This window comes from Natator depressus, chromosome 1, assembly GCF_965152275.1.
Source record: "Natator depressus isolate rNatDep1 chromosome 1, rNatDep2.hap1, whole genome shotgun sequence".
Classification (NCBI taxonomy): domain Eukaryota; kingdom Metazoa; phylum Chordata; order Testudines; family Cheloniidae; genus Natator; species Natator depressus.
Genome location: NC_134234.1, coordinates 119,374,737 through 119,399,639, shown reverse-complemented (window position 1 = coordinate 119,399,639; position 24,903 = coordinate 119,374,737). Strand labels below are relative to the sequence as shown.

Below are 24,903 nucleotides of genomic sequence, written 5' to 3'. Positions count from 1 at the left end.
GATGACAGAGGATAGACCACTCAATAATTGCCCTGTTCTGTTCATTCCCTCTGACACACCCGGCATTGGCCACTGTCAGAAGACAGGATACTGGGCTTGATGGACCATTGGTCAGACCCAGTATGGACATTCTTATGACCTAAGTACATCGACTGTGGTTCTACGCCGCTCAGGGAAGTGGCGTTACTATGTCAGCATAATGGAGCACTTAAAGTGGTGGGTGACTAATTTGAGTGTTGACACATTCACATCTAGGTCAATGTAAGCTGCCTTGTATTGACCTAATTGTGTAGTGTAGACCAGGTTTTAGTACTGCAATTTTCTACTCTCTGACTGAGAACTTTCCATGCTCACTATACTGCACATTTCTCACTCAATATGCCTGACGTCATATTCCTTTAAAAAACTTTTCTGCACCCGAAGTCTTTATGTATATGTCTGCAGTTCATAAAGATTTCAAGAGATCTGATTATAGATTTTTGATTGTTATAAAAAGTCAGTACCCTTTAGAACACTGGGGATTCAGTGGAGAACTTTATCTTCAGTTCATTCTGAAGTGAGACCACATCTTCACCGCATAGTTAACTTGGATGAGTGACACCAGAACCTGAGCAACTAGGTTGGCCTACTCGGTTGTGAGCATCCACATTGCAAAGCTACACTCAAGTTATGGCATCTATATGGGTGCTGCACTAAACTGTGCAGGGCACTGGGACTGCTCGGACCACAGCCTATGGTTTTTAGGGCGTCAGTAAGCTGAATCATTTTAGGATTCTTTCCCAGAGGACTGTGGGAGAACTTGTCTGATCTTCTGGACACAGTGGGGAAGTGTGGTAAGACATTGGAGGATTATCACCACTCAAGTAGTTTACCCTTCACACCCACTGTAAAACAGACAGGCTCCCAGCCTGAGCGTAAGCAGCACTTGGGCTTTAGCTTATACCCCAGGATGGGCTGGCTAGCCCTGGTGAAAAGCATCACCCCACCTGGAGGAGAGGTGTTTTGTGTGTGGATGGTAGCCAGGTTAGGGACAACACCCGAATAAGAATCAAAGTTAATTCTGCAGTGGAGAAAAGTCCTGAGAGGCTGTGTGAATTTTGGGACAGCCTAGCAAAGATCCTTTATACTAAGCAACACATTGTATATCAGTCATTCAGCTAGGTCCCCACTTTATGTGGCTGTGTTAATGTATTATAAATTCATTCAGTAGCCACCAGTTACCATTCAAAGCGGAATGTACTCCAAAGCAGATATAACTAGTGCTTGTCATTGTTGTAGCAGGGCAATACTGCACCCTGTTTCCTGGTATTTCCACACACAATGGGCAGAACTCTGAAAAAAGAAGAATACAAGGAGTTTGCAGTACACGCTGTACAGCAGCCCAGTGTCACTTATCCCAGGACTGCCAACCCAAGGAACACACTATAGCTTTAGGGTGGGAGACCTCATTCACGTAAACCATCTTAAAAGGGAATTTCTTATTGGTTTGGAGGGAGAGAGAGAGCACGCACGCTCAGTTTTGGACCAAGCAGTACACATCTGTGATAGCAGAACAGAAGATGTTGAATTCAGGCTGGCAGTGCTCACTGAGGTTTTGGACGTGCTGGGAGAACTTAATTCCATAACTTGTGTTTTGGATCCATAGGCTTCCTGGCTGGTGAAGGCCAGTGGAGAATAATGGGTCCTTTGTGGGGCAGGCTATTTAAGATACCTTAAAGTGTGTATACAACCTTTGCCAATATCAAGTGATGGTTGCCTGAGCAATCTGGTCAATTACAGTCTTTATGGCCCTTTTCCATGATTGGTTAAGATTATGCTGAGACAACTGAGAGCATCTACATGTCTAAAATAAACTTGTCGTGCTGGCTTCAGAGCTGGTCATGTCTCCGAGTTACAGATGGCACTGAATTATGACCTGCTCCTGGCTGTGTATGAATCTCAGCTACCACAGCTGCCATGGCTATCATTGATCAAGAGGTGCTGCTGTCTTACTTACGGACTTGAGAGGAGTTGCCTTACACTGGCTTTGGTCTGTTCTCAGAGCCATCTCCAGACCATACAGATATCCAGCAATCTCTGGTTAAGATTTTCAAAGCAGACAAAGGTGTTTGGCCACAAAATGCTCATTCATTTCAATGGCGGTTGTCACTAAATCCCCAAGTCTTCTTTGAAAAATTCTCTCTATAACAAAAAAAATGCACTGGAAATTTCACCAGCCAGACTTAAAGTGAGTTGTGTTGCTGCTTTGTAACTATAACAGATGATAGCATAGTCAAATAATTGTATTGAAAAATATATTGCATCCAAACTTGTTTGTTATATTTCACCCCAATGTAATTTAAAGCCTCTGTAATAATGTATCAACCCCTACAAAAAGGGTTTAACATGACAGTGCCTTATGTAAACCTAATCTAAAAACACGGATACCATAAAAAAAGTGAGCTCTAAATGGGCTTAGCTATAGAAGTGAATTATACAGAGACTGCAGAGATCAGGTGATGCTAACTTTCACAAGTCAAGACTTAATAGCTGCGGTTGGTAACAGTGAGACTGGAAACTTGAGTGGTGTTCATAGTTTAAAAGTAACTATGTTCTTTGATTTTAAAATCAGAATGTAAAGGAGAAATACCAGCACAAAGTATGTACATTTATGGCAAACTCATGTACACATACCTGCTCAGCATGTGGACATTTTTCCAGACTGTTGAAAACGAAACTAATTAGAGACATTTATCTTTGTCTGGAAGAACTACAGAAACTACTTTTTTTATCTACCCAGCCACAACCCTTCCATCCCAAATCTAGCCCAAACAAAAGAAACTAATTACACATTAACTTAGAGAGATTGTCTTTTTTAAAAAGAGACAATGAATAGAACTTGAATGGTATTTAACTAAAACCTGCAGATCAGGATTTTAATGATTCCAGCCCTTTTCCCACATACCAGTTAGTATGGTTCAGTAATCCCCTTCTACTTAAGTATAATATTAATTGCTCCTTTATCCACCTTCCCAAAGCGAAGCATAGGTACTTTAATTTTACCATGAGGTAAACCGTCTGATACATCCTCCATGGGATGACTATCACACATCAAGGTGTAGGCAGCAATCAGAGCAGAAGGCAGAACCAGAGGCATGCTCAGGGGCCAAGAACAGAATCACTGAGTAGAGTCATGGTCAGAGCCAGGAATCAGAGGTAGACGGGCCAAGAGCTAACCAGAAAACACCTCTCATGTGTCTGAGGGCAGAACAGTCAATGGGCTCCCACGCACACACAAGCTGCGCCCACGCGGACATGGTCCTCCTGACATTTGGGCGGTGCTGCCAGCTGCAGTGGCTGGTGCCCAGCGAGCTGCTGACTGCGCTGCTGGACGCACTCTTCTGGCACGGCCAGGGCTTCCACATGCGCAAACCCAAAGACCCTTGCCCCATCCCTGCACCGTCCCTTCCCTGAGGCCACACCCTGTCCCGCCCCTTCTCCAAGGCCCTGCCCCCTACTCACTCCATCCCCCTTCCCCCTGTCACTCCTCTCCCCCACGCTCATTCACTTTCACCAGGGTGGGGCAGGGGGTTGTGGTGCAGGAGTGGGTGTAGGGTGCAGGCTCTGGGAGGGACTTTGGGTGCGGGAGGGGGCTCTGGGATGGAGTTTGGGTGCAGGCTCTAGGTTGGAGCAGGGGGTTGGGGTGCAGGAGGGGGTCGGGGGTCGGTGCTTACCTCGGATGGCTCCCAGAAGTGACCAATACACCCCTCTGGCAGCAGCTCCTAAGCGGGTGGTCCAGGGGTCTCCACATGCCGTTGCCCGCAGGTACCACCCCTGCAGCTCCCATTGGCCACAGTTCCTGGCCAAGGGGAACTGCGGAGTCAGCCCTGGGGGCAATGGCAGCATGTGGAGACCACCTCTTTCTCCCCCCCCGGGGGCCATAGGGCCATTCCAGCCACTTCCAGGAGCGGCGCAGAGCGAGGGTGGGCAGGAAACCTGCCTTAGCTCCGCTGCGCGGCTGGCTGCAGTGGTGACCAGGGGTCCCCAGGCCCTTTTAAATCGCCCAGGCCCGTGGGCAGTTGACCCCTTTGTCTCTCCCTGTCGGTGGGCCTGGAGACAGCTGGCAGACAACTGTGCCTGTAGGGAGCTCAGTGCAGGATCACGGCATACAACTGTAAACTCTTTGAGGCCGGACTGTCTTTTACTAAGTCAGTAATCAGCATCTAGCTCATGGGGCCCTATACGTGCTACTGTAATACCAATAATAATCTTGATTTTTATATTATGCTCCTCACTACAATATCTGGGGACCTGTGTTCAAGCACTGTAAATGAAAAGAGAACCTATTCCATAATCTAATGTGTGAAGAGTATTGGTGTGCCTTTATTAATAAATAAATATTTTAGAGCTAACATAAATGCAGCCTATACATTTTTGTTTCCATTTATCAGACTCGTTTATTGTCCAGGGGACTGACTTTATTGAAACTTGAGCCCATTTTTCAGCTAAATAACTTTCCCAGTTCGGGTTCATTAATAACAGATAGACCTGACATTAGCCCAATTGAATTTGATCCATTCAAGTTAGGAGTGCAGAAGTGGCTTTGCTCCTGGAGGAATGAAAAACAGAAGCATAGCAAAGATTTCAGAACTGAGATTAGCATACCCCAATAAAAAAATTTGCAGGTCTACTGTAGGGGAATGTAAAAATTTTACCTTGACCTATAAATCAAACTGCGCACTAAGGGCTTGTTGTTTGGTTGGTTTTGGTTCACTTATTTTTTTCATGCAACTGGGATGATTACTGAGGGGGTAGGTTACACAGATTTAATTAAAAACAGACTGTGAGTGAGCCAAACTCCAGTACTGCTGCTGCTGTTTGATGTTACACTTGTGATGTAGTGGAAGCTAAATTATCCTGGTTTCAGCATTGTTCACTCTGACACTCATTGAACTGTATTGATACCTAAGGGAGTAAAAAAGTCATCATTCCCCTCTTTCTCTCTTTTAAATACTGTGATATTTAAAATTAATGAAGGTCCAGGGCTGAAGACAATGTATGAAGAAATTCCTATATGCTATTGCGCCGAAAACAACAACAAAAACCCTACAAGTACTCATTATACTGCCATCTCGGAAGATTATTCAGAAGCCTCATGTTAGAGCTACAGTCTGTAAATAATAATTCAGTCTGTCCAATTAATGACATTGAAGGGAATCATACAGGCATCTGGGTTATGCATCCATCTAACAATCCATGAGTTCCTCTTAAACAGCACTCGATGTTTTTATAAATAGAATTAGATGCAAGCTCACAGTGTATATTAACAGAAATTAAATAGTTCCAGAGAAACTACATCTCACAAACTTGCCCTGAAAGACATTTTATTAATAGGTATGAAATATTTTTTGTAAGCTCCACAACAATCGATGCATCTTTTTGAGATGAATGACTTGTAAATAAATCACAATTAAAACAAATGGCATCCCCCAATTCAGATCTAGCCAGACAACACAGGACCTGGGAAGAAGTGGACAAAGGTAGTTTTAAAGGCAGCTTTACTGGCTACCAAATCTTGAGGCTAGGCAGAAGTGAGTTTGTTTCCTGGTGCAAGTTACAGCAGCCTTAAGAGAGCTCTAATTTATGCCAGGCTGTCTATGGATCCCAGGGCCCATTGCAGTCATCAGGAATAGTCAGAGCCTAGAAACACTCTGACCATACTCCTTTTCTTCCCAGCCACGCTGCCTAGCCCAGAAGCAATGCAAAGGGTGCCACAGAGTTGTACTCCCAGCTCTGTGCCATTCAGGGGCCCCTTTTGCTGAAAAAAATCCCATATAGCCATTTAAATGAGCCTTACAGAGCATTTGCATCGACCAACTGCCCTAAGTAACCACAGCAGACCTGAAAACCTTCCCCTTCATTCCTGCATTCCTGTAGCTCGTTAGCAAACTGTGATTACTTGTTGTAGAGGTTAAATAAGTATCACTAAATGTGATATGAGTCTGAGCATGGTAAAGTAAGCAACTGCTTTCCCAGCTCTACACAGACCATGATCTCCTTGGGGCAGAAACTGGGCCTTCTTTTCAGTTTGGAAAGGACTTAGAACATTCTGGGTGTTTCTATTAAAGTCAATGGTAGTCAGATAGACTTCCCTGTCTGGTTGGGCTTTTTGCTTTCCATTTAGCTGGATAAGGAGTTGGGCCCAGATCCTCAAAAGTACATAGGGTGCTAATGTCCATTGATTTCAGTGGAAGTTAAGAGCCTAAATACCTTTGAAGATCTGGGCCTTGGTACTGTGCTGAAAAAAAGTTACAAGGAAAAAAGAGTTAAAGTCCAAATACGCTAGTCAGAGCGTTAACTAAAGTGAACTGGAACTGAAACATAACAAGAAGCATCTGGTGTTTAATGTAGCTATGGTGATTCTGTAATTAAAGGGAAATAGCTACTGTGCTGAGGCTGTTAAATATCAGTGAGCTCCAGCCTACTTAACATGCTAAATCACAGCCCATTGCCAAGCTGGCAAAGCTGTATGGATTTTAAATACCGAACTAGTTTGTGTTGGCATCCATTGACTTTGGTAGAGAGGTCTGACAAAAACAAGAGTGTGTTTTGGTGAAGCTATTGCACCTCCCATGTGTTGAAAACATTGGGACAAAAGAGAAAATAATCCCCATGCACTACATGTCCCACATGAATACCAGAACTAGGACTTTTTAAGTGCAAATATTTATATTAGAAACTTGCTGCTACAAAACTTGATTTCCCGCCCCCCTCCAATTCGGGGGAAGAGAGGAGAGCCATGACACTCCTTCCCCCATCAGTTTCTAGAACTCAAATCAATCCGCACTTTTAAATAATACTTAGCGTTTACCCAGTGCTTCTATTCCATAGATCAGAAAGTTCTTTTTCAAGGTGGGTCTGGTGTCTACATTTTACAAATGGGGAAATAGTCACTGAGAGGGGAAGTGTCTTACCTGAAGTTTCACAGCAGGTCTGTGACAGAGCCAGGAACAGAAAGCAGGTCTCCTGACTCCCCATCCAGTGCCTGAACTACTGAACTATTCTGCTTTTGAGGGAATTAATAACAAAGGTGACCTCAACCCTTCTTTTTCTCTGTTCTTTTATCCCTCTTTATCTGCTACCACTACCCAGTGAATAGTACATCTGTGTAGTAGGATTTTAACATGGAATGAACTAAAAGTGAATCATTTATCCAAACCCTACTGCATCTCCTTGAGCTTTATGGTTTCTAGTCAAATGGTCCTGAGTCTCAACCAAACCTGGCTTGAATTTTATAAAACAAAAAAGCTTAGTCGTTGACCATCTTTAATTGTGACTTTCTTCTCCCTTTCCCTGCTTGTCCTCCTTCTCCTCAGTTTGTGCACAAACTGCAGTCCTACTGGTTGGAACATAAGAATGGCTCTACTGGATCAGACCAAAGGTCCATCTAGTCCAGTATCCTGTCTTCCAACAGTGGCCAGTGCCAGGTGCTCCAGAGGGAATGAAGAGAACAGGTAATCATCAAGTGATCCATCCCCTGTCGCTCATTCCCAGCTTCTGGCAAACAGAGGCTAGGGACACCATTCCTGCCCTCTCTTAACTAATAGCCATTGATGGGCCTATCCTCCATGAATATATCTGGTTCTTTTTTGAACCCTGTTATGGTCTTGGCCTTCACAACATCCTCTGGCAAGGAGTCCCATAGGTTGACTGTGCATTGTGAGAAGAAATACTTCCTTTTATTTGTTTTAAACCTGCTGCCTATTAATTTCATTTGGTGACCCCTAGTTCTTGTGTTATGAGAAGTAGTAAACAACACTTTCTTATCTACTTTCTCTACACCAGTCATGATTTTATAGACCTCAATCATATCTCCCCTTAGCCGTCTCTTGTCCAGCTGAAAAGTCCCAGTCTTATTAGTCTCTCCTCATACGGAAGCCGGTCCATACCCCCAATAATTTTTGTTGCCCTTTTCTGAACCTTTTCCAATTCCAGTATATCTTTTTTGAGATGGGGCAACCACATCTGCACACAGTATTCAAGATGTTGGCATACCATGGATTTATATAGAGGCAACATGATATTTTCTGTCCTATTATCTATTCCTGTCTTAATTATGCCCAGCATTCTGTTTGCTTTTTTGACTGCCGCTGCACATTGCTTGGATGTTTTCAGAGAACTATCTACAATGACTCCAAGATCTTTCTTGAGTGGTAACAGCTAATTTAGACCCCATAATTTTATATGTATAGTTGGGATTATGCTTTCCGATGTGCATTACTTTGCATTTATCAACATTAAATTTCATCTGCCATTTTGTTGCCCAGTCACCCAGTTTTGAGAGATCCTATTGTAGCTCTTTGCAGTCTGCCTGGGTCTTAACTATCTTTAGTAATGTTGTATCATCTGCAAATTTCACCACCTCACTGTTTACCCCTTTTTCCAGATCATTTATGAATATATTGAATAGGACTGGTCCCAGGCAGATCCCTGGGGGACACCACTATTTACCTCTCTCCATTCTGAAAACTGACCATGTATACCTACCCTTTGTTTCCTATCTTTTAACCAGTTACCAATCCCTGAGAGCACCTTCCCTCTTATCCCATGGCAGCTTATTTTGCGTAAGAGCCTTTCGGTGAGGGACCTTATCAAAGGCTTTCTGAAAATCTAAGTACACTATATCCACTGGAGCCCCTTGGTCCACATGTTTGTTGACCCCCTCAAAGAATTCTAGTAGATTAGTGAGGCATGATTTCCCTTTACTAAAACCATGTTGACTCTTCCTCAACAAATTATGTTCATCTGTATGTCTGACAATAATTTTTCTTGATTATAGTTTCAACCAGTTTGCCCAGTACTGAAGTCAGGCTTACAGGCCTGTAATTGCTGGGTTCACCTCTGGAGCCCTTTTTAAAATTTGGCTTCACATTAGCTATCCTCCAGTCATTTGGTACAGAAGCTGATTTAAATGATAGGTTATAGACTACAGTTAGTAGTTCTGCAATTTCACATTTGAGTTTCTTCAGAACTCTTGGGTGAATACCATCTGGTCCTGGTGATTTATTGCTCTTAATTTATAAATTTGTTCCAAAACCTCCTCTAATGATACCTCAATTTGGGACAGTTCCTCAGATCTGTCATCTAAAAAGAATGGCTCAGGTTTTGGAATCTCCCTCACATCCTCAGCCGTGAAGACCGATGCAAAGAATTCATAGTTTCTCCACAATGGCCTTATCGTCCTTGACTGCTCCTTTAGCACCTCGATCGTCCAGTGGCCCCGCTGGTTGTTTAGCAGGCTTCCTGCTTCTGATGTATTTAAAAAAAAATTCTATTACTTTTTGGGTCTTTGGCTAACTGTTCCTCAAATTCTTTTTTGGCCTTCCTAATTGTAATTTTACATTTCATTTGCCAGTGTTTATGCTCCTTTCTGTTTTCCTCACTAGGATTTAACTTCCACTTTTTAAAGGATGCCTTTTTGCCTTTCACTGCTTCTTTTACTTTGTTGTTTAGCCACAGTCGCTCTTTTTTCATTCTCTTACTATGTTTTTTTAATTTGGGGTATACATTTAAGTTGAGCCTCTATTATGATGTCTTTAAAAATTTTCCATGCAGCTTGCAGAGATTTCACTTTTGGCACTGTACCCTTTAATTTCTGTTTAACTAACCTCCTCATTTTTGTGTAGTACTCCTTTCTGAAATTAAATGCCACAGTGTTTGGACTGCTGTGGTGTTTTTCCTGCCACAGGGATATTAAATTTAATTATATTATGGTCACTGTTACCAAGCGGTCCAGCTATATTCACCTCTTGGACCAGATCATGTGCTCCACTTAGGACTAAATCAAATATTTCCTCTTCTCTGGTGGGTTCCAGGACCAGCTGCTCCAAGAAGCAGTCATTTAAGGTGTCAAGAAACTTTATCTCTGCATCCTGTCCTGAGGTGACATGTACCCAGTCAATATGGGAATAATTGAAATCCCCCATTATTATTATTGAGTTTTTTATTTTAATAGCCTCTCTAATCTCCCTGAGCATTTCACAGTCACTATCACCATCCTGGTCAGGTGCTCGGTAATATATCCCTACCGCTATAATCTTATTATTAGAGCATGGAATTTCTATCCATAGAGATTCTATGGTACAGTTTGATTCATTTGTGATTTTTACTTCATTTGATTCTATGCTTTCTTTCACATATAATGCCACTCCCGCACCAGCACGACCTGTTCTGTCCTTCCAATATATTTTGTACCCTGGTATTACTGTATCCCATTGATTATCCTCATTCAACCAAGTTTCTGTGATGCCTATTATATCAATATCCTCATTTAATATGCGGCACTCTAGTTCACCCATTTAATTATTAAGACTTCTAGCATTGGTATATAAGCACTTTAAAAACTTGTCTCCTTTTAGCTGTCTGGCATTACACGATGTAATTGAATGGGACTCTTTTATTTGACTGTTTCTGATCAGACCCTGCCTGTATTTTATCATTTTCCATCCTCTCGTCCTCACTAGGACGTAGAGATTCTCTATTAATAGATCCTCCCCTAAGGGATGTCCGAACCATGTGCTCCTCCGCACCTGTCGGCTTTCCCCCAGCCCTTAGTTTAAAAACCGCTCTATGACCTTTTTAATGTTAAGTGCCAGCAATCTGGTTCCATTTTCTTTCCTGTATAGGCTCCCCCTTTCCCAAATGTTTCCCCAGTTCCTAATAAATCTAAACCTCTCCTCCCTACACCATCATCTGGAATGAAATGGTTCAGGATTTTGCAAAACCTATGTGACGCTAATGGAGTTACAAAGGTTCAAATTGCTGTGAGATCAGAATCAGACCCCTGAACTTCATGGAAATAATATTTATTTCAGATATATGGGGGCGAAAGCTGCACAGAATGTATGTAGTTCTCCTCATAATTATCCAGACTATTGCAGGGATACGTTTAGTCTGCCTTAGTTTAAATGGCTTTTGAAATCAGGAGACAATGGGGTAGTGTCTTTAACAACAGCATGTATTATTTTGTGCTCCTGGAAACCATCTAATATTATTTGAGGTCAACAGTATATTTTTATAGTAAGTTTTCAAACTGAATCTGAAATGAGAATCTGTCCAGAATTAAGCTATCCATGCTACACTGCCTCAGAAAAATCTTATCTCCAGCATGACACAAACAGAACTTATAAGTGTTGTTAATTGGGATTTTGTATTCTAGATGGATATACTGCAGTTATAGCAAGAACAGGTTTTCCATAAATGTATGCAAGATTTGGAATTATAGTACTTAAATTAAATAACATTTTTCCTCAATAGTTAATAGAGAAATGTCTATATAAAAAAAGCAAATCATCTCTTTTTGTTGTTAAGCAATATTTAGTGTTTTATCAAATGAGTTAGCAAAAAATTCATGGCCATAATACTTTTTATTGCAAGGAAACCATTGTATTTTGTTACCTCTTTATATTCCTCACCCTAGAACTGATCCTTCCAGGTCACAGGTAAACACAAGGGCAGGGAAGCTTGCAGTACATAGTGATTGTGTGTGGGCAAGATTTAAAAACACAAAACAAAACAGCTAAATAGTCTTGAGCCAGTCAGTGGCCTCTGAGTCAAGTGTTCAGCTTGGGAAGACCTCCTGGGAGCCTAACACGAGACGAGCAACCATCCAGTATATGTGCCGCATCCTCCACAGCACCACAGATGCATAGTGGGCTGCCCTGGCTGCCCCAGGTAAGGTCGGTCTTGCCACAGTGAACCATGCTGCCTTTGAACCTATTAAGTTGAACCCAGAGCGAGGTCACCATTCATCTGGCCTGGTGATAGTGTGGGAGTTCCTGGTAGTGGCAGAGGCTCTCTCCCAGTCTGCCCACCACAGTGAGCTGATGATGTTATTAGTTATAGGTTGTACAGCACTCTCCAGATAGGATTGCTGAACATTGTGTAGCATTTGCTGTACCTGGCTGATCAGTTTGTTGGCTGCATTCTGATGCCAGATGTTAGATAGAGGACTATTGGCCAGGACTGGTGACCAGGCAAGTTTTCTTGGCTTTGGTGTGCCTGAGATAATTCTCATGGTATGATTAGGCTGTGTGTCTACTAGCCTAGTGGTGCGGAGTTTAACCAAAGTGGGGCACAGTATTCTCCAACTGAGTAGCAGAGCACAAGCCCTGAACTGTGCAGTGTTTGCGCATTGGCTCCCTACCAATTTGTTCAGAAGTGTTTCTGCTCTTGATCTTTTCAGCTAGTAATGGAGACCATTAGAGGCACAAAAGGAATCCTTTAAAATTTGGAAGTTAAATCCTAATGAGGAAAATAGGAAGGAGTAAATATAAGGCAGGCCAAAAAAGAATTGGAGAAACAACTTGCTAAAGATGCTAAAACTAACAATAATTTTTTTAAAGTTACATCAGAAACAGGAAATCTGCCAAACAGGCAGTGGGGCCACTAAGTAGCCATGGGATAAGAGGGAAGGTTCTCTCATGGATCAGTAATTGGTTAAAAAACAGGAAACAGAGAGCAGGAACAATTATCAGTTTTCACTATGAAGAGATGTGAACAGCAGGGTCCCCCAAGGATCTGTACTGGACCTGTTTAATATATTCATAAATGATCTGGAATAGGGCGCAAATGCTAAAGTGGCAAAGTTTGCAGATGATACAAAACTATTCAAGATAGTTAAGTTCAAAGCAGACTGCTAGGAGTTACAGAGGAAGCTCACAAAAGTGGGTGACTGGTCAACGATATGGGCAACAGTCATGAAATTCACTGTTGATAAGTGCAAAGTAATGCAAGTTGGAAAAAATAATCCCAACTATATGTATACAATTCGTTCTAAATTAGCTGTTGACACTTAAGAAAGAGATGTTGGAGTCACCATGGATAGTTCTCTGAAAACTTCTGCTCAATGCACAGCAGTGGTCAAAGGAACTATTAGGATTGAGATTAAAAAAAGGCAGAACATTTAATAATGCCACTATATAAATTAATGGTGTGTGCGCACCTGGAATACTGTGTTCAATTCTGGTTGTCCCATCTCAAAAAGGATCTAGCAGAACTGGAAAAGGGTCAGAGAAAGGCATCAAAGATGATCAAGGATATAGAATGGACGCTGTATGAAAAGAGACTAGAAGGATTAGGACTGTTGATATTAGAAAAGAGATGACTAAGGGAGGCGGGATATGATAGAAGTCTATAAAAACATGAATGGTGTGGGAAAAGGGAATAGGGAAGTGTTATTTAGCCTTTCACACAATACAAAAACCAGGAGTTACCTGATTAAATTAATAGACAGAAGATTTAATACAAACAATAGGAAGTACTTTTTCACACAATGCAAAACCAGGGGAACTCATTGACATGGGATGTTGTGAAGGCCAAAATTATAACTTGGCTCAAAAAAGAACTGGATAAGTTCATGGAGGACAGGTCTATCAATGGCTGTTAGCCAAGATGATCAGGGACACAACCCCGTGCTCGGTGTGAGCATAAATCTCTGACTATGAGAAGCCGGGAGTGGAAGACAGGGATGGATCATTCCATAACTGCCTTGTACTGTACACTTCCCCTAAAACTCTGGTTTGGGACACTTTTGGAGACAGACTGCTGGGGAAAATGGGCCATCGCCTTACCCCATATGGCAGCTCTTATGTTTTTATGTTAGCCATATTGCTATTCAGGTTCTCTTCAATTTTTTGGAAGTCATGATTCCTTGAGGCCAAGCAGCTATTGTCATCTTAAATGATCTGCCTGGAGATGGTGTTTAGTAGGTAGGTCACTGGTGAATACATTAAATAAAGTTAGTGCCAGTACTGGGCCTTGTTGGAATCCATTCTTCTGGAATCTCCAGGTGCCGGTTTTGTAGCCCAGAACCACCTTAAAACCTTTATTTTGGAGCATAAGCTCAGTTACCATGACCACCAGTCTAGGAAGAACTCTAGATATCTTGTAGAACAAACCATTGGGCCAAATGGTATCGGAAACTGTTGCAAGGTCAAAAATCCGTTTTTTTACATAATGAGTACTTGGCCACAGATGCTTTGATTTGGTCAGAAACCTGGCTGGTCATCACTCAAAAGCTGTTCTGCCATGGGCATAATTATCCCAAGGACTACCCACTCCAGGAATTTGTGGCTACAAATGAGGAATGATCTTGCTGCAGAAGAGTGGTCTTTACCTGGCTTTGGTAAAAATGATCACCTTATATTTTCACCATATCTTGGGTATCATGTTCTCCTGTTCAACACGAGACATGAGATGGACAACCAGTGATGGCTCTTCTTCCTAAGATGTTGTAGTAGTTTTGGTGATACATTGTCAGAACTGCCGACTTTCCCTGTTTTCATTGATTTCAGTCACTTTTCTATTTCTTCCTTCGAAAATGGTTGGAAGTTTCATCTTGGTCACACAATGGACATTGCTTGTATTGGCACCACTCTTTTGATGGCAATGCAACTAAGTTCTTGCTGTGTAGTGTACCCTGTGATTACCCTTTGCAGGAAACCAAAGCTGCAACCAGCAAACCAAAACTATTGGATCCCAACTATTCTGGACCTAGACTGTGAATCTATAATTCTACATGAGCACTAACTTAAATACATTTTTTTAAATTATCTGTCAAATGAAGGGACTTGCAGGAAAGGAAAGACTCTACATTAAAAGAAGAGAATGCCAAATTCTGTCTCTTTGCACATGCGACTTGACAATTCATCTGGAAAGGAAACCTCAGAAAACTGGTATCTCATCCTGATAAGATAGTAAAGGAGTAGATGGAAGCTGTTCTGTCACTCCTCTGCTTAACATAAGTTTCTAAATCAGCCCCAAACACTGCAAGTACTCAATAATACTCCTTAGACCGCAAACTAGAGCAGAACTTAAAATATTTGTGGTTAATTACTGCTCCTTAGATCTGTGGGTATGAAAAATCAGAAAAATTAATTTACGGTGATTTATTTCTTGCAAGTGACTCCAGAGAATGTGAATGTAATTTAACACATGTACGTGGCCAGTCTCTCATGTGCTAAAATAAACAATGCTACAGTGTCTGCAAGGTGACAGTAAAGAATCTGTGGTAGATATGCTAACTGAGTTGTCCATATATGCATGCTGAGAGTGATACAAATGTAAGCATTTTAATTACATAGCCTTTGAAAAAACACATTTAGACACATTTTGATCCTGTCACAATCTATACAACCATTGTGTGTGCATCCAGTACATACATCCAATTGCTCAGAGCAGAAAGTAAATTACATAGGCCGATTTTGACTGCTATAATTCTAATGACTTTGCAGGTATTTGCAACTGCTTACCCCTTTTGGCCCCACACCTATTAGAAAAGGGGTGTTAATTGAGGCAATTATGTTAAGAAGAAAATGTTTGTAATGTTTGTTTACAGATTGAAAATGAGTTCCTGATAGCTTTCTCTTCAGGAAGGGAGGAGCAAAGTAGCCTCTGAGGAGCTGCTGCTGCTGTTGCTTTAACAGCAGGGGACAGGTGACAGAGAAAGAGCAGAGGGCTGGAGCTTGTCCTCTTCACAGGGGGAGCAAAGCAGCTTCTTCAGGGTGAGGCGGGGCACTCAGAAGGGAGAGCACTAGGAAGAGGAGCAAGAGCAGCAGCAGCAAAAAGAGGTAAAGAGATGGCAGCCACTGATTTTAGCCATGGGGTGCCCTCTCTGCAGTTGATTTTAGGAAGGTTGTGCGGGGCCTCATTAATTGGCTTAACTAATTTGGATGGAGAGAGAAACTGCTTTTAGGGTGGGGGGCAGGTAAAGGGAAGGGGGCAATAGAGAGAGAGAGAGGGGAGGGATATTTGTGGGTGGGAGGTTGGGAGAAGTTTGAGGGCTTCAGGGTGTTCCTGCACCATAGGGAGGAGTGGAGGGAGAGATGAACTGAGTTCCCTGCCGCTGGTTGGAGAGATGCAAGACTAGGGGTTCATGAGAACGAAATTCTTGCTGCTGGGATTGGGACTGACAAGGGTGCATCTACAGAGGCTGAGTTTGGGAAGAAGGCAGAAATCGGCATGTTTCTAAAGAATGAGGGCATGAATAGCAGACCCTGTAACAGGAGCCCCCACTTCCCTCTCCAAGCCCAGGTGTTGAGAAGAAAAAGCAGCTGAGCAGTTTAGAATTTAAAGCTTGGTGTTAGGGACCTGCGTGTAGGCCTCCAGCTCAGTTTCTTAAGACTTTAGGAGAATGAGGAGGGAGGAAAAGACAGCTTTACACAGCCTCTCCCCTTGTGACTGCAGCCCCTTCACACCCTGATGTTTTAGCCCAGGGCTGACGAGGCAGAACCCTATTTCTTCAGATACTCAGGGTTTCCACCAAGAGTTCAGGGAAGGGTCCAAAATGGGCCACCAAATTAACTATTTGGAAATATAGTAAAAAACACATGTTAATTGCAATGGACTTGGCTTCCCTTAGAATAAATGTACAGGGAAGTAAAGGCTTTCAGAAAACGGAATGCACAGGATGTCTCTGTTACTGCTTCAGAGACACCTGGTTATTACTAGGCGGATAGATCTCCCTTGCAAAAGACTTCAGTGCAATACAGCAGTTCAGTGGAGGAGGATTATAAACAGTATTTATTCTGTACGTTATATGTCAATAAGATTTTTTTTAAATGACTGGAGTGGTCCAGGGTTTGATAAGCGAGTGTCATGTTAGGCTCCCATTTCACCACTAGATGGCGGGATTGGTTATTACAGGCTGTTTCTATCTTCTGGTTTAGTCAGTGTGTCGGGACCAAGCAGTATCTCTAGTACAGTTAGTAGGTTACTTACCCTGCCACCTACACCGCGTTTTCCCCGTTGCTTGTCATTGGTGGGTAATGAGGTAGAATGGCTGTTGCTAAGAGAGATGTGGGGTTGGGATTAGGATAAGGATGTGGCTGTTAGATGTGAATCTAGTGGCCATGTTTTCAACAGAGTGTGGGTGCGGGGGGAGACAGTGCTTTTTATTCTAGAAAGAAAAAAATAACAAATCATTTGTTCATTTGGGGGGGGGGTCCATTTTCTGCCCAGCTCCATCCAGCTTCGGCTACTGTGAACAACAGACTACACAACTCCCCCAAATCTCTGTGTGAAACTCCTCCCACAAACCTCCTTCAGCCCCTGCTGGCCCATGGAGCCAGGCAATTCCGCAGGCCTTTCCTCCAACCGTGATCACAGCAATGGCTCTTCACCTGACCTCACCATGTAGCAACACTGCTGCCTCCTAGCTGGTCTGCACTGTCTTTGTTCCCTGCCCTGCGCTTTCCTCTTCTCTGGAAGGGGCTGTTTCTCCTGGCTGTAGCTCTCTCTATACCCACCACCTCTCAGACTCACTACAATCCATACAGCATAGAGCGTACAGTCCACCAGCCCAGGCCATTACACCCCCTGCAGGCAAAAAATGGGGAAATGTGCAGAGGTTTTTAATTGTTTGGGCACTGGAAGTAACCCAGGCACCATTAAATCTGGAATTCAAAACACTGAATAAAGTAAACTTTCGATACAACTGAAAAAAAACAGTCATTTACTACAATCTCACATTATTTTTCTTCCTACATTTTTGTCTCTACTATAATGCATCATTCTCTCACCCTTTGTCAGGTCTATGTTCCCCTCAGATTAACACTGCATCCTTTGCATGTGTGTAATTCTCTCAAAATCTTTCTTTAGTCTATGCCCCCACCCCCTTCTCTGATCTGACTTTTATCCTTCTAATCTCTTCCTTCAGTTGTTTTTCCCTCTCACTCTCTGACTCTGCATATTGCTCTGAACAAGAACAGCCAGTCTACTGGGCCCTCACATGAGAGCCATGCTGTGCTTACAACCCAAAAAATAGCCCTTGAGGAACACCAGAACAATGTGTCTTTATAAATGCTTTTGATGCTGCTCGCTGTTCAAATCAGAAAAAGAATGAATTCTGGCGTTTACAGTGTGTGCTTAAAAATTCTATTTAAACATGGAGCTGTTTTTTGTTGACTAAGGCCTGGTCTACACTAGAGCGGGGGGAATCGATCTAAGTTACGCAACTTCAGCTACGAGAATAACGTAGCTGAAGTCGACGTACTGAGACCTACGCACCGCGGTGTCTTCGCTGTGGTGAATCAACTGCTGCCACTCCCCCGTCAACTCTGCCTGCGCCTCTCACAGCGGTGGAGTACAGGAGTCGACAGGAGAGCCCTAGGGGGTTGATTTTATTGCGTCTAGACTACACGCGATAAATTGACACACACACCCCTGCACTGGATCGATCGCTGCCCACCGATCCAGCGGGTAGTATAGACATACCCTAAGAGTTGGAGAGACTACTTTCCTCCACATTTTTCATGCAACAGTCAGTGTAGAACTCCCTCCCTTGCACCTCCTTTTCCTGCTAACCAAATCCAGGCAACTCCCCAGCGTGAAACTGAGTGGGAGTGAAGGAGGTGCATCGGACCAACTTTTGCATTCCTTGTTAGGTACCAACTGTCGCTGTTAAATCTGTCTGTTCTGGCAGCTCTTTTGTGATAAACATCCGTTTAAAATCCCAACCAGAAGCATTTTTACTCCTCCTTAATGTTTAATTCGGGGGGAGGAATTTCTCAAACATTGCCCAATGTACTCATTACAGAAAATGTATAAGACCAGGAATGGAGGTGATATGGTGAAAAGAGGAGGGGAGCATCTGGAATAGCTGGATTATGACAATTCCCTGGTGTGCCATCAGTTTGTTGATGATTTGGAAATGAAGCAAAACAGCAGCTTTTTCTTGTGGTGATAAATGAGGTACAGGAAAAATTCCATCTGTGAAGGGATCCAGTAACTGCGGGGTCTTGTAAAACACAAAAAGGTGTATTTCCTTAATCCTTTGATTTATGTCTGTCTGTCTGCTGCTTAGTGCACTACCATGTTTTGCTCTGTTGTTTTGCTGTTCTGAAATGAGGTGATCTTAGGTTGAAAGAAAGAGGAAACAAATTCCTTGCTTCATGTTGGGGGAAGAGAAAGCTAGTGAGGTTGAGAAGATAATATAAAGGTATGGAGTCGAAGGCAAGGATTACCAGCATCTTTGGAAACTAGACTCAAGATCAAGGTGCTAGCCTCAGAGCCTTGAGGGCATTTATACAAAAGAAAACCAGAGGAGTGGATAACAGCAGGGGCTTGACTGAGTTAGATTCCATTTCTGTGGTGACCCCTTCAGTTTTGTTAGTCAAATGTAACCTTTTGTTATTTAAATATATATTTTAGCTCTTTTGGTTGTCAGAGAAACACCCACAACCTGGCTTCAGGTCTGTAACCACTGCTCCAGGCCATGGTTTGATTTCCTGTGAGTCTGAAAATGTGAATCTCAGTCTGTGGCTGCTGGAACTGTACAGTTCTTAGATGCACTGGGATAGGCCTCAAATATTTCTTGGCCTAATCCTTATGCCCTCAACATTTTCATGGGGAGTGAGCAGCGTAGTGGTTGGTGCTACAATGCACAGGAGAATGCAAACTCCTGTCCAGACTCTTCACTGCCCAGTCTGTGTACATAGCAAAACCACAGTGGTTTTGCCGCATTTGGGGCTTTCTATATCCCCTCTAGAGCCTGAAGGAGCCTTTCCTCAAGAGATTTGTGAATTCTCTCCATTGATTTTAATGGAGTGAACACTGAAGCTTAATGAAGACTATTTACAATGCCAACATTATTAACTATATCAGTGGGTGGAGTTTGTGTACTTCCTTCACTCTCCAGCCTCCGTAATCTGAACCTTGAGAAACAGTGAGTGCTAAATGGGACTAACTGGTTAAAGACAGAGGACAAGGCAGCACTGAAGGTATTAACAGAAGAGGGGAGAGCATGGTTCAGCAAAAGCGGGATTAAGAGAGCACATCAAAGTGTTGCCAACATATGATTTTTTCTTTATTGTCAGTGTCATGATATTTTTGTGTTTTTTCTTAAAGCTCCAGCTATTGGAATCTTGTTGTTATTACCTGAGAATCCCAGCTTTTCTTCTAGGATAAAAAGTAAGTTTCTAGCCCTGATGGTGCCAGAGAAAAGCTAGAACATGTGAACTCTAAAGTTTCCAGCACCAGAAGGCACAGAAAATGATCCTAAAGTTTATTATTTGTAAAATCTCATGATTTGGGGGGCTGATTCATTGTTTTTAAATGCTTGCTGTTGGTAACACTGCATTAGGATGTATTATCATGGTGCTGCAATCAGAAAGCAATTTTTGGTGGGACAGCATGAGGCTTTGGCAAATGTGTCCAAACATAACCAAGGAGAATCATAGAATATCAGGGTTGGAAGGGACCGCAGGAGATCATTTAGTCCAACCCCCTGCTCAAAGCAGGACCAATCCCCAATTTTTTTTGCCCCAGATCCCTAAATGGCCCCCTCAAGGGCTGAACTCACAACCTTGGGTTTAGCAGGCCAATGCTCAAACCACTGAGCTATCCTAATCAGGAATAGAATAGGAAAGATAAAAAGGGGGATTGAAAGGCACGGGAAAGACAGATGAGGTAAGGCAGTTGGAATCAAGCATAGACAGGAAAGATGGGTAGGGCCTGGGTAGTTGAGGGTTAGGGTGGGAACATTACATTCACATTGAACTCCACAGTGAAGACAAAATCAGGGGAAGATCAGTGGGAGAAGGCATCAGGGTAAAGCAGCAGAGAGTGCCAGATTAGCAGGGAGTGGGAGGTTGATATGTTAATGCAGGCAGTCTCTGCTTAAAATCTAATAAAATCACAGTTTACAGTGATATGGCTGTCTATTCCAAAGAAAATAAGAGTGCTAAAAATAAACAGAAGTCCCCAGTGCTTATGACTGGACTTATACTCAGACCACACACTTTTTAAAAAAGTATGAACTCACTCTTTCCTCCTTATTATGTTGCAGGCCTCTCCACTTGGTTACATTTTTTTTCTTCTGTAGTGGTTCATAAAGTCAGGTACGACTGGAGAATAGCACATGTTTATTATGTGAGAATTACACATAGAATTATTCTATATTGTAATAATTCTTATAATTGCAGCATCTTCTGCTTGTGGAATACTCAGGGCCTACAGGTCTAGGGCTTTTGCTTTGCTAACTATATGAAAGTTTTCTGTTTTATGCAAACACAGTGTTACTATCACAGTTCTTCTCCACCCTTTACACTGATTACACTGGCTGCTCTTCAGGTTTCTTCTGACTGCATTCAAAACGTCACCCTTCCACTGGCATTCTCCACAGTTTCCCACATATTAATCAATTTTAATTGAAGGTACAGGCCTCTCAGACCCAGTGTTGTGCTTGCCTATTCAAATACAGAATAATGGGGTTTGAATTTCTGAGTGTGGTATTGTTTTCAAAGTTACCACTATTAATGCAATTAACATAGTGGATTACTAGAAGGCACTCAGATACTACGGTAATGAGTGTGGTAGAGAAGCCTGTGTGGAATAGAAGAATGTTGACATTTTATTTTCTATTCTTTCAAAGCCAACAAAAGCTAATTAACTAAACATTAGAAAGCTCCATATTCAGCATGAGTAAATGGTTTCTATTATCTATCATGTTAGTAAGCATACTATCTAAGTGCTCATCTTCTAGGACTTTCAACCTAAGTAATCTTTGGTTCCATGACATGTTGTACATTCTCGGAAATGTTCCTTCACTTGCCATATACACTTCACCTTCTATTGCTTGCTACTCAGCCAGGAATAATAATAATAATAGCACTTTGTATCTTTACAGGGGCCTTTAAAACATTAAATAATTATAGGCCTCATTCTGCTCCCACTTACATTCATGAGAATTTTACCATTGACTTCAACGGGAGCTGAATCAAGCCCCATTTTGGCAAATTAGGAAAACCTTGCTTGATACACTCTCTCTATTTTGTGAATTTCATTCAGTGCCGAACTGATCAAAAGTCAATGGCATATAAGGTAAAGACAGATAATAAGTGCTCTTACAATATAGCAACACTATATTCTGTGTATGTGGTCTTGTGACTAGCTATACTCAGCTGTTTTAAAAAGGACTAGCAACTGACCGGCAATTGGATTGGATCCATGGGTGAATCCACTGATGTTTTAGATGGTCAGGGTACAACCATTACAGGCCACTTCTCCGCAGTCAGGAAGCCCCTCCTGACTGTTCTTGCTATCACATTTTTTCCTGTATTATTTTAATTTTTTTTTCTAGTATCCAAGATAACTTTTTTCTTCTGTTACTCTTAATTTACTACTCCGCATTTGTGTGAACTCGTTGCTGCTGGCCTATACCAGCTACAACTTGAGACACCCCCTGTGCAAGCTGTATTGCACTAGCTGCTCCAGGAGGGTAAGAAGCATTAAACATACAGCAGCTGCTTACTATTGCCTAACCAGACCCAGGAACTCAGTAGCCTCCACTGCGATACAAGGGGTGTTGGTCTTACTTCCTTCTGTGCTCCTATGTGGTCACGCAACCCAAGTCAGAATCTAGATCACAGTGACTAGTTAGCAAACAATGCACAGACTAAAATTTGTTTGCACAAATTTTTTGTCACACAATTTTTGGATAATGAGCAAACAGTTAAAAGAAACAAACAGTTCTTCCCTAACTCTCAGACAAAGAAAGGGCTACACTCCTCAGATAAATTATTTGCAAAGGACATTTTAATCAGCAAAAGTCAGTTCTTTGTTGGGAATGAGACATGTACAGCAAAAAGGGATCTTGAGAATGGTCGCTCCGATTTCTGAGGCACTGATGCATGCTTTGTAAGAGTAGCAGTATTTCCAGCCCAACCTGTTTGAAAATTAAGTCAGACCTCCCAAAATCACACAATTGGCTTAAAAATCACAATTTTTAAAAAAAATAATAGCTTTTGCATCTTTTTATTTGCTTTCTGGTGTCTGAGCCTTTAGGGTTTGAGTTTTGAAGCTTTTCTTTGCAACCATGAGGGCGAAATTCTCCTCGTCGTTTTTTCAAGTGATCATATGACTCCAGAAGCAGAGGCTTTAAGAAAAACACCAAGTATTATGAGACTCATCATAAAATCGTGATAGTTGGCAATGTTGAAATAGGGATGTTAATCCCTGTGTCCTACCAAATTCCAATTTGAATATCTAGATTCTGCCTCCTTAGACTCTTCTTGCAGTTTAATTACATGTGACCTTAGCCTTCGTTTCTTGTTCTAAATTGTTCTGTAGTGTCCCTGTGAGCTGTTAAACAGCTGCTGGACTAAAGTAATGGGTAAGTTAGTTCCCTGGTAAAGCTCTCTGAGATGCTTTGAAAGCATGCCATAGTTCTGAGTCATCATTATCTAATGATTAGAGCAGAGGACTAGATGTTAGAAGGCCTCTATTCCTGACTCAGTCACCAGCTCACTATGTGTCTTTAGGAAACTCAGTTAATTTTGGTACATTTGTCAAATAAGTATAGTACTTATCTTTCGTTGCAAAGTTGCCTGCGACCGTGTAACCCCCTTATAAGTTAAAAACACAATTTTTTATATTAAACACTATTATAAATGCTGGAGGCGAAGCGGGGTTTGGGGTGGAGGCTGACAGCTCGCAGCCCCCACATAATAACCTCACGACCCCCTGTTTGAGAACCCCTGTTCTAATATAACCCCTCCATCCAACAAGACATTTCTCTCTCTTATTTAATAGAGAACTTAACTGGCCTCTCTTTTTCTCTTTAAACATGGCATCCAGCTCGGGGCCAGGTCAGAATTTCCCTTCAGTGAGAGTTTGAAACTAAGGAATGGAAAAAATTCCCACTGCTCTGGAGGAGGCGAAAGATGAACAGAGAACACGGCTTTCACTTCTTTCTTCCCTCTCCCCTCAGCCCTTCATCTCAGAACATTAGTTCTGCAGAGTGGAGAGGGAATGAGGCTGTGTTGGCCCTTTCCCCCGTCGAGCTGGCTAGAAAACCATAATTCCATTTTGTGAAAAAATATTGAGGTTTTGACATTTGTTTACATTCCACATCAAAACAAAAACAAGACCTTTGAAATGCTCAGAAACAGAGGGCGACCCAGCCCTGAATACTCATTAGCTCTTTGGGTAGGACAGGCAGCTGGGGTGTGGGAGACCTGGGTTCTCTGGTTTGGAGTAGGGACTTGAATCTGGGTTCCCATGTCCCTAACCAGCTGGCAGCACTGAGAAAGATCTTGTGTCCCACTTCCAAAAAACTAGTATGTTGACCTAGAAATTGCTTCAGCTGAAATTTTATTTAAGATCAATGACAAAATTGAACAATGGCATGTCCCTCCTTAAGAACCACCTTGTGATGTGATGACTCCATGAACCTGACCATCTAAGTCATTCATTCACTCTGCATGTGTGGGTAACTTATGTTTATAAATCCCTTCTTTGTTCAGCCATGCGGTGTGCTAGCTCTTGAGAAATCAGAATATAAACCTGCTCCCACAACAAGGAGGGTCTGGGCAGTGTGTGTGTGTGTGTGTGTGTGGTGGGGGGGGGAGTTCAAGGAGGACCCTGGACAGTGTGAGAGAGGAGAGTCAGGGCAGTCAGGGAAAAGGAGCAGAGGGAAATGCAAAGCCCTCTGGACAATAGCAGGGAGGGGAGTGAGGGAGCAGTACACAGGGGAGCCGGGGGCCTGCATTTTTGTGTGCGTACTTTATATATATTTTCAACCTGTAGTTGTCATATCACACACACACACATGCACAAGGTGGGCAGGTGGTTAAAAAAACAGATGATAGAACAAAACCCCTCGTCTACGCTTAAAAGTTAAGTCAACGTAGCTATGGCACCCAAGCATGTGAAAGCTATGCCAACACAACCCCCCTGGTATAGACGCAGCTAGGCCAATGGAAGAATTCTTCCATCAACTTAGCTACTGCTGCTCTGAGAGTGGATTACTAACAGTGACAGGAAAACCCCTTTCTATTGCAGTAGCAAAGGTTTGCACTTCGCGCTACAGCTGCAGCGTTGTAGCTGACTCGCTGTAGTGCCCATAGCATAGACACATGGCCCCAG

The 24,903-nt window shown here is 42.5% G+C and overlaps 1 protein-coding gene across 1 annotated transcript in view; it reads left to right on the top strand.

Annotated features, from left to right (window-relative positions):
- Positions 1–15,562: 15,562 nt before the first annotated feature.
- ATP10A (ATPase phospholipid transporting 10A (putative)) overlaps positions 15,563–24,903 on the top strand; it is a 159,038-nt gene continuing 149,697 nt past the window's right edge. The window contains exons 1-2 of the mRNA XM_074965459.1: positions 15,563–15,608; positions 19,885–19,947. The gene's annotated coding sequence lies outside the window, so the exon portion shown is untranslated. The remainder of the gene's footprint in view (positions 15,609–19,884; positions 19,948–24,903) is intronic.